Source organism: Mustela lutreola, chromosome 14 (assembly GCF_030435805.1).
Source record: "Mustela lutreola isolate mMusLut2 chromosome 14, mMusLut2.pri, whole genome shotgun sequence".
Taxonomy (NCBI): Eukaryota; Metazoa; Chordata; class Mammalia; order Carnivora; family Mustelidae; genus Mustela; species Mustela lutreola.
Genome location: NC_081303.1, coordinates 74,189,995 through 74,200,248, shown reverse-complemented (window position 1 = coordinate 74,200,248; position 10,254 = coordinate 74,189,995).

Here is a 10,254-nt window from a genome sequence, read left to right as displayed (position 1 = left end):
GCCTCCAGGAGCCCGGAGCAGTCACGGACCCACGGTGGCATGGGGGAGCTGGCTGCAGCTGGCTAGCCCCTTGTGGCCAAGAAGTCAGCCCCGACGAAACGTCTAGGAGCCAGGGTCCGGCTCTGGAGGTCCCGTCACCAAAATGGGAGGGTCATAAAGTGTGTGATTATTCTTTAGGGCCTTAGGAAAAGCACCATCCAAAAGAGATCACATTTTGTTCCAGGCATAGCAGAAAAACAGTGCAGTTATGTAATCCTGTTAGAGAAAACTGTTCCTGTCATCTGAAACTACTTGAGGCCAGGTCGAGGAACATTAACCCCTTTCTTGTCAAATTTCAGGTCTCAGTGAATTCTTTTGCCATACTAAATTTTTGGGATTAAGCTAATGCCAGACTGGCCCTGGCTGGGCTCTTGGCCATGGAGTGTTGGTTTCTGGGAGAGCAGAAGAGGAGGGGGAAGCCCTATCCTCTTGGGTGCTCAAAAACTTCTCAGGGCACCTCTCCCCGACCAAATGATGACTCTCGGAGGGTTGTGATGAGTGTGCTTGGAGGTGATATGTAAAACAACAGCAGTTCTTAGACACAGTTTCTCATGAGCCCTGGGAGCAGAGCAGGGAGGTGGGCAAAATGCAGGCATGTCTTTCCACCAGGCAACCAGCTCCCGCAGGACTGCATGTCCCAGAGAAACACACCCGACAGGAAAAGGCTATGGCTGTCACACTGCCGCCTCAAAATCAGCGTTGGGCCACGGAGACAGGAAGGATGGAGTCAGACGAGAATGATCAGTGGATGCTGAAGATACCAGGGCAAGGCTGGAGGAGGGACAGGAGACTTGCGCAGTCTCAGAACAGCTCCTGGCGAGATACGTACTAGTTACAGAAGGGAGAATGGTGCCTTCCCAGTGGGGAGCCTTCCAGGTGCCCTCTTAACTAAATGATGGAAGCCAATGTCACCAGCGATAGACGTCACGCACCTCCTGTTGGAATACTCTTAAGTGAACACAGCGCCAAAAACGTTATAACCCAAGTCTGATCATAAGCAAATAGACAAGTCCAAGTTGAGGATGTCACATAAAACAGCTGGCCGTCAGGGGCACCTGGGTGGCTCAGTCAGTTGAGCGTCTGACTCTTGATTTCAGCTTAGATCATGAACTCCGAGTCGTGGGATTGAGCCCCGCATCGGGCTCCACACTCAGCACAGAGTCTGCTTTGGAGTCCCTCTCTCCCTCTGCCCATCCCCCTCCTGGAATAAATAAACAAATCTTTAAAAACCAAACTAACCTTTACTCTTTAAAAATATCTAACATTTCAAAATGTCATGAAAGACAAAACCGGAGGAACTGTTCCAGGCTCAAGGAGACTATGAGGAAATGGTGAGCGAATGTCACACATCTGAGATGTCTTTTGCTACAAGAGATACTATGATAGACATTTAGCAACATCTGAAGGAAGTTTCCAGATTAGATAATATTACTGTAGCATTGTAAATTTGTTGATTTTGGTCGTTATACTATGGCTATGTAAGAATATTCTTGTTTTTTTGTTTTGTTTTGTTTTGTTTTAAGAATATTCTTGTTTAGCAGTGCCTGGGTGGCTCATTCAGTGAAGTGTCAGGTCATGATCTCAGAGTCCTGGGATCGAGTCCCACATAGGGCTCCCTGCTCAGCTGGGAGCCGGCCTTTCCCTCTGCTCCTCCCCCTGCTCATGCTCTCTCTCTGTCAAAAAGAAAAAAAGAAAGAGAAAGAATGAATATTCTTGTTTTTAGGGAACACGTTGAATAATTTAAAGGTATAAGAACATCTTGTCTGCAACTTACTTTCAAACTGTTTAGAAAAAATTTATACATACATATATTCAGAATGAAAAGGACAAAGTAAATGTGAAAACACAACGTTAACATTTGGGAAATCTGGGTAAAGGGTGTACAGAGATTCTCTGTGCCATTTCTAAGTCTGAAATAATGTCAAAAGAAAAAATACTAAAAGTTAAAAAAAAGAAGAAGAAAAAAAAAAGAAGAAGGCTACAACAGCAGTAAGAAATAGGAACATGGGGGCGCCTGGGTGGCTCAGTGGGTTGAGCCTCTGCCTTCGGCTCAGGTCATGATCCCAGGGTCCTGGGATCGAGTCCCGCATCGGGCTCTCTGCTCAGCAGGGAGCCTGCTTCCCCCTCTCTCTGCCTGCCTCTCTGCCTGCTTGTGATCTCTCTCCCTCTGTCAAATAAATAAGTAAAATCTTAAAAAAAAAAAAAAAAAAAAAACGGAACATATGGGGAACGTGGCCAGCTCTGCCAGAGGAGCACAGGACTCCTGGGTCGTAAGTTCAGGGTCATGAGTTTGAGCCCAGGTTGGGTGTAGAGAGTAGTTGTAAACAAAATCTTCATTAAAATAAAAGAAACTGGGGCACTTGGGTGGCTCAGTTGGTTAAACAGCTGCCTTCGGCTCAGGTCATGATTCTGGAGTCCCCGAATAGAGTCCCACGTTGGGCTCCCTGCTCAGCGGGGAGTCTGCTTCTCCCTCTAACATTCTTCCCTCTCATGTTCTCTCTCTCAGTCTCTCTCCCTCAAATAAATACAATCTTTTAAAATATTTAAAAATGAAATTAAATTTAAAAAACAAAACACAAACCAACCAACCAACAAACATGGTGTCTTTAGAAGTACAAAGGAGAGGGAACTCGCTAACATTCTCTGGGACTCGGAATGCTGGAAGAACCCAGGGTCTGAAGCCTGGGGTCCTGCATTGGACTCAAAGCAACATGGCAAGACAGCCTCCCCAGCAATTCTTCCTCCAATTACAAAGATAATGGCCGAAAAGAACTGTTTTAGGAACTCAAGTTCATGGGAGGAAATTTTTACATCAAGGAGCAATCCCAGGGTTGATCTGAAGATCAGTGATAAGAGGAAGACTCTCCCATATGCAAAATTGACGTAATCAAATTTTCTGGCCAAGGAACTCCCCTCACCTCTGAGGATGGGATCCCTGAAGGAGCCAGGGAGCTGGTGTTGGAACTCGCTCGCACCACGGCTCGCACCACGGCTGTGTCCCCCACGGCTGTCCCACAGCAGGACGGGCGCGGCGGTTGTCTACAAAGCTGGAGCATGGAAAGAGGTTGAGGGCTTGACCGACGCGTGGTTCTGATCGGAGGACCCGTTCTGTTCTCTTCCATTTAACAAACACTTCTCGTGGCTGTCTTGAGTTTTCCGCTCATACATACATCAGAGGTCTGGGTGCTCGTTTTCTCAAAGGCATAAGATGCCGAAGGCCAGTACCTGGAACCGATTACGAGAGAGCCAGAAAAGCATGGGCAGCATGTAGAGAGGGCAGAGTCATTCGAGACCTCTGCAAGTTAGACTGGGTTTGAGGTAGTTTTTCTTTGTTGGGGGCGGGGAGCGTTTACGGTTATTTTGAAAACCTGGCCCATGTCAGTGGAGGTGGCATCTTGCACGGGCAGGAGGGGGACACGCTGGCTGGGTTTCTGGGCTGCCCCACACGTCTCCAGGGAGGACAGGCTCGCTCACTGCATGTCTCGGTGGCCGCAGCTGATGAAACCAACGGTCCACGCTAGACAAAGGACTGGAATGCTCCACTTCCGCAAGGATCGTCAGAACCAGAGAACGGTGGCTGCCCGAGGCTGTCGCGGTGCTGGGGTGTCAGGGCTGACAGGGCTGTGCTAGACTGTGCCCAGGGAAGAGCAGGCGGAGACGCTCACCTGCGTGTCCCCTCAGGTCTGCCCAAAGTCAAGAGTGCCCCCGGGCCCTGTGCTCTCTGGCCCACAGCCCGGGCAGAGGCAGGGATCCAGGTCTCTCAAGGATCACCGACGTCACCCTTTCCTTCAATACCCGTTTCATCACTCAAAGCAACTCCAGGCGATTCCTGCTCCCTGCCAGGAAAGGGGTCCTGCCGGAAACCCCAGAGGAAGGGCCGGGTGGACAGAGCAGGCTCTGAGAGGAGCGTGTAGGAACAGAGGTGGAGAGGCTGCGCGTAGGGAGAGGACTACTTCTTCCTGATAATAATAAATAAATTAACAACCCCACAAACTTAGCAGCAACAACAAGGCCGATTTGAGTATTCTGTCGCCATGGTAACAAGTGGACATCAGAACCTATATTAAACCCACTGAGTCCGTCCACAACCCCTGCGAGCGGACGCCCCGCAGAGTCAGGCTCTGGCTTCTGAGAGTCCCACGGCCCCCCGGCCGCGGGGCTGAGCGTGCCAGCCGGTCGTCCACCCCAGGCTCGCCAGAGGGCTCCCTGTGTGCCCCGCTCAGCTCTCACTTCTGAAAACCTGCCGTCCCTGAACTCCAGCTTCCCCCAAGCTCTAGGGGCGGCTTTACAGTCCGCTTCGCTCAGAGGAATCACGCCCGAGCGCAATCCCTTCCATCCGCTCACAGCAGCAAGCTGTGCACTCGGCCAGCATTTCTGCTTCCTTCTGCCCTAAAATACAACCTTCACCAACCTTGCATCCCTTCTGGCTGGAATGAAGATGCTTGTGCTGTGAGGAACAGAAAGCCTCACTCGCAAGGGCTTCAGCGATAATAAACGTATTCTCGCCTACAGCTCGGAGCCCAGAGACCGTGTGTGCTTCGCCGCCTGCCTGCCTGCACGGGAAGGTTTTCCGTACACGGGCCTCTGTCGCCGTCGCGGGCAGTCCGCCAGCACGCGCTGGGGCCCCCGCTTCTGCACGTCGGGTCAACAGGAGAAAGCAATCTCTGCCCTTCACACAATCAAAATCCTTCCCCCCGCTGCCATCTGATGGGACCAACCTGAGAGCTAATGACCATCACGGGCGTGAGGTTGGGTGTTGGTGAGCTGCAGCCTTGGTTCTTGAGCCAGTTACTGTGGAGAAGGCTGGTCCTGGGATCGAGCCCCGCATTGGGCTCCCTGCTCAGGGGGGAGCCTGCTTCCCCCTCTGCCGCTCGCCCTGCTCGTGATCTCTCTCATTTTATTTATTTATTAGGGAGAGAACCAGAGCAGGGAAGAGAGGCAGAGGGGGAGGCAGACTCCCTGCTGAGGGCAGAGCCCCATGCGAGGCTCAATCCGGGGACCCCAGGATCCTGACCTGAGCCGACGTCTGACACTTAACCACCGAGGCGCCCCGACTGCCGGTTTTATTTTAACGTGGACAATGAAAGATACAGATGGCTCTCTGCCGTTGCGGTTTTTCTGTAAAGTCTGAAACTGCTCCAAAACACAAAGTTGAGAGAGAGCCGAGACGACAGGAGTTTCTGCAGTTGGTCCCAGTGGACAGCAGAGCAGCGGAGAGCGGCTGCTGGGCCGAGTGCAGGGGCATCCAGAGGAGGGCCAGGTCTCCTGCTCCTACCGTGTGTAGTCCCGGAGCATCTGCAGCACTGTCTCGGCCACGAGTGCAAACCCAAAGCTTCCTTCTCGTACTGCTCTCGGGGTGTGTTAGGGGAGAGCTCAGTCCCTCCTGCCTCCCCAATTCCTCTTTGCCCAGGCGTGGGAGTACAGGCTCAGGGAGGCAGTGCTGGAGGAATGCGTGCGCTGAGCGAGGGATGGATATTCCGGGGACCAAGGAGAAGGTCCAGCCGTTAGAAGTCCTTTCCACGTAAGGCAGACTCCATGATCTACCACTGCAGGTCCTGAGAGTCTGACTGAGAGAAAAAACGGGGCTGGTAAAGCTCCAGTTCCCCCCTCTGCTAGCGGTTGTGACCGAAGCCCGTCTAGAGAGGAGTCGTCACTGTCCCTCTGTCCACATCCTGGCACTTGGGGCCCACACAAGGGGGAAAGCAATGCCTAAAGGGTTTGTAACGCTGTAGAGAGAGTCAAGGACCAAGAGCCTATGATCTCGGATCTTGACTCTGCCATCGTTGTCCTAGTGGCCTTGGCCAAGTCACTTTCTCTCCTTCTGAGAAGTTGAACTCGATGATCACAGAGACCCCAGCCTTCTCAAAACGTGTATCATACTTCATGAGGAGAAGACCATACGGCCGTTTCTGTCTCCCCAGCATCTGGCACAGGGCCTGGCACGTAGCGAGGGGTCAGGAGTCGCTGCGGTTCGTCGATGGATGAATGAATGCACACCCCAACCAACAAACTGGTAGCAACAGAGAAGGCTCCCCAGCGGAATTCTCAGACAAGCCAGCCAGGGGCATCACCTCTCTACGTAACCGGGCACGCGGCTGGTTTCATTTTTTTTTTTTTTTAAGATTTTTATTTATCCATTGGACAGACAGTAGTAGTAGACACAAGTAGGCAGAGAGGCAAGCAGAGAGAGAGGAAGGGAAGCAGGCTCCCCGCTGAGCAGCGGGGCTCGATCCCAGGACCCTGGGATCATGACCTGAGCCGAAGGCAGAGGCTTTAACCCACTGAGCCACCCAGGCGCCCCACGCTGCTGGTTTCAGACCAAGGAAAGGACTCTGATTAGAAATGGACACCGCTAACAGAAGCCAACAATCAGAGGACCTACGTTTCACACGGATAGCAGGAAGCTGGGATCCTGCCCCAGTGTCTGATTTGACAGACATCCTCATGGCCAGACAGGCAAGATGGTGCGGGGTGGACTGGAAGAAGACGCACAGCCCTGACAGACAGACAGACGGACGTGGGGCACTCAGGAGCAGCCCCTGAGGCCAGGAGGTAGCCTGGGGGGTTCCCCTGCACTGGGATGGGGCATCTCTCCTCTTCTTCTGTTTTTTTTTTTTTTTTTTAATTTATTTATTTGATAGACAGAGATCATAAGTAGGCAGAGAAAAATAGAAGCAGGCTCCCCGCCGAACAGAGGACCTGATGCAGGGCTTGATCCCAGGACCCTGAGACCATGACCTGAGCTGAAGGCAGAGGCTTCACCCACTGAGCCCCCCAGGTGCCCTGGGGCATCCCTCTTCTGCCACCCATTTCACACCTGTCCCTTGCTGGAGGACTGAAACGTCTGGGCGCCCAGTCTGGGTCTCTCCTATGGGGTTCATCGAACCCGCAGCTGGTTGGTTGTCCTGAAGGACCTCCTCCTCCCCCAGCACCCGAAGGCAGGTAAAGATCAGGTCTCTTAATAAGTGGGCAGTTGGCAGGAAGGTGTTGAGTATTTTGGATCCTCGGAGAGTCCCTCTCTTTTATCTGCTCACCTTCCACCTTCTCCTGCCGTGTCCCAGCACGTTCTGCGAAGGGGAGGGACGTGGGCACTAAGGGGAGGACCCCGGGCGGCATTTTTTCCATTTGGGACAGAGACCATGGGCAGACAGGATGAGGTGTGGTGAGGTGCTTCTCAGCACCCACACCTCTGACAGGAGCGTGGGGACCAGAGGAAGGGGTGGGGGTGCCGCGGGCCTCGGGCTCCACGGACTAGAGCAGGAAAGGGTGAGATGGCTGGGGGGCGACGCGGCCTGGCAGGACCCTTGCCCCCTCAGCAGCAGGAGCAGAGCGGAGGGCATGCCACAGGCCGTGCTCCCGCAGGCCGTGCTCCCGCAGGCCGTGCTCCCAGCGCGGGGAGAACAGGAAGCCGCGGCTTCCTCTGCCCCTTCCCTCCCGGCCTGGAGCCTCAAGGTCACTTGCTGCTGTGAATTGTGACCTGTGTTTGCGTTGGCATTCTTCCCCGGGCATCGTGACAACAGATAGCCGTGTGACACCCGGCTCCTGGCCGCAATGAACACCCCAAACTTGAAGCAATGATCCTCCATGCAAATGGCAATGGACAAAGTACTTTCCTCACATGATATTTCATTTTTTAAAGCTTTATTTATTAGAGAGGGAGCGCGTGTGTATGGGGGGGCCACGGCCGGGAAGGGGAGGGGGCAGCGGACTCCCCGCTGAGCAGGAAGCCAGATGCGGGACCCTGGACGGACGCCACACTCTGAGATCCTGCCTGAGCCGACGGCAGCCGCCTCACCTGAAGCCCCAGGCGCCCCTCCCGTGTTTGTGGAGCAGAGACTTTTGTCTGAAATTTTTAACAGGAAAGCCAGGGCTCAGAGGAGTCATTGATCAAAGCCACACGGCTTTAGTGAGTGGCAGGCTCGGGACTCCAGACACCCATCTGGGTTCCATGGCTCCATGTCGCCCACCCTGCCCCCAGGCCCCAAGGGAGCACTTCCTGCCGAGAAGGGAGCTTCTGCCTGTGGTCAGGGAAAGGGGGGGGCTCCTGTTGCTTTCACCCCTCAGACAGACGGGGCATGGAGGCTTGGGGCTGCCCCCCACGGCGAAGAATTCCCCCTCAGCCCCTCCCGCTCCCGCCGGTAGAGCCCCTCCTGCATACAGGTGCGCCCATGCCCACCCCCACCCCCCAGCCCCTGGCGGCTCCAGGGCACCAGCTCTCACGCCCGGCAGTGTCCACACCCTGCTGCCCATGGTCCGGGGCGTCCCCTGGGAGGTGGTATGCTCAGCACCAGCCGTGGCCGTGGCCGTGCCCGCCCAGCTCCTGGCCCTGAGGGTCTCAGGCGTCCTGGCCAGTGGGCTTGTGGGGGGGCTGGCTTGCTGGAGAACCTGGCCGTGCTCCGGCTGCTGGGCTGCGTGCTCCGGGAGCTCCTGGCCGTGCTGCCACAGGGGCCCGGCTCTCAGTCTCCCCTTCCGGGCAGCCACCATCTCATCCCCGGCTGTCCTGTCTCTGGAGACAGGAGCCTGATGGGGCCCGGCAGACACCTTCCGGAATCAGCCAGGAAGGCTGTGGCCCAGGGCCAGGGCCGGGTGGAACCGCTGGCCCCGAAGGACAGAGGCAGGCGGCGGGTGGCCGGCTCTGGGCAGGGCGGTGGTGGGGGTGGGCTCTGACCCCGGTTACCGCCTGGGACAAACGGACACACCTGGAGGGAGGGGGCAGAACCATGCAGCCGGCCTGGGCTGCCCCCGGGAGGGCGGTCTTCAGTGGCCTGCGGGTGTGGCTGAAGGCGGCTGGGGGTCACCTGGGCCCGAGTGCTCCAGAGCTCTGGTCTTCCGTCGGGGGAGGAACGGATGGGACAGAGGAAAGCTGGAGGGCGGCGGAGCCAGCCTCTGGGTCGTCACAACGGGCTCGACCTTCTGTCCCGCTTCCACCTCTGGTTCAGTGTGGACAAAAGGATTCTTTGCCCCTTTTTTTGCCTCCTGGGAGAATTTCCCAAGGGTTCTAGACTAACGGGTCAGAGGGCAGTGCACATTTGGCTCTGAGTGCCCTCCCCCACACCCCTACCCTCACCTTAAACGCCGCATCTCTAGTTCCCTGGTGCTGTGTCTGCCTCAGAGCGTCCCAGTGGTGCCCACGAGAAACTGGTGCCCGCAGCCCCAGCTGAGAAGGCTCCCTGGGAAGGGAGCCCCCTGCACGGAGAGCCCCTGTGAGACGCTGCCGGACCCCTGGTATCCTCCCAGCCCCAATGTAAAACCCCGCCTGTCCTCTAAGCAGAGTTTGCCGGGAGACGTCAAGCCAAGGATGTGGGTGGGGCGTGGGGAGGGGAGAGGTGCGGAAGGAGTGCGGAGAAGAGGGGCCACAGGTGTGTCGGAGACATGGGAAGCAGAGTGGGAGCCTGGCGCGAGCTCCCCTGCCTGTCCCATGCACGGCGCCATCAGCAGCCCTGCTCACATCCGAGCTCCGACTGGAGCCAGCGGAGGGACCTCGCTAAGTCACTTTACTTCTCTGGACTGGTTTTCTCGTCTGTAAAATGGGGTGTTGAAGACTCAGCGGTGCCGAAGCAGTGTGTTGGCTGCTGCTCTTGATACTGCATGGGAAATGGAGTCCCAGAGGAGGAGGAGGAGGCAACTGGGAGACGGGGACCAGGAGCCAGCGAGGTCTCCTGTGGGCTGATGTTTCCACTCTGGAGTGAAGTGAAAGTTGGCCCCTCCAGTTCCTTCTGAGGAGAGTTCTCCAGGGCGGGGGCGGCGGTGGGGGTCCTGCCTTTGGTTTCCGTCCCCATGGAGACCCAGCAGCGATGATGGAGAGCAATCAGAAGGGACTTTCTGGGAGCCAGGTGCTGGAAAGGAGGGAGGTGGCAGAAGCCAGACCGGCTGGAGCGCCCACTCCCATTGCCCCCGTCACCACCACCAGCCTGACCACTCCAGCCTCTGAAGGGCCCAGAGCAAAGCCGGGAGCACACCCTTGGCTGCACCCAGCTGCCGAGTAGAAGGGACTCCCAACAGCCACCAGATCATGAGATGCATTAAGCAACGTTAGCTTCTTGATGTTTAATTTCCTCCCTTTTGTGTTTAAACCGGTTCCAAAACTCCAGGTCTGTTCCCAGTCAATTCAGGATGGAAAATCCTCCCCATCTAAGTACCCCTCTCTGGCCACCTCCTCCCCGGCAGCCCCCTCAGGGCTCCCTGGGGGACATCTCTCCTCATGGGGCCTGGAGG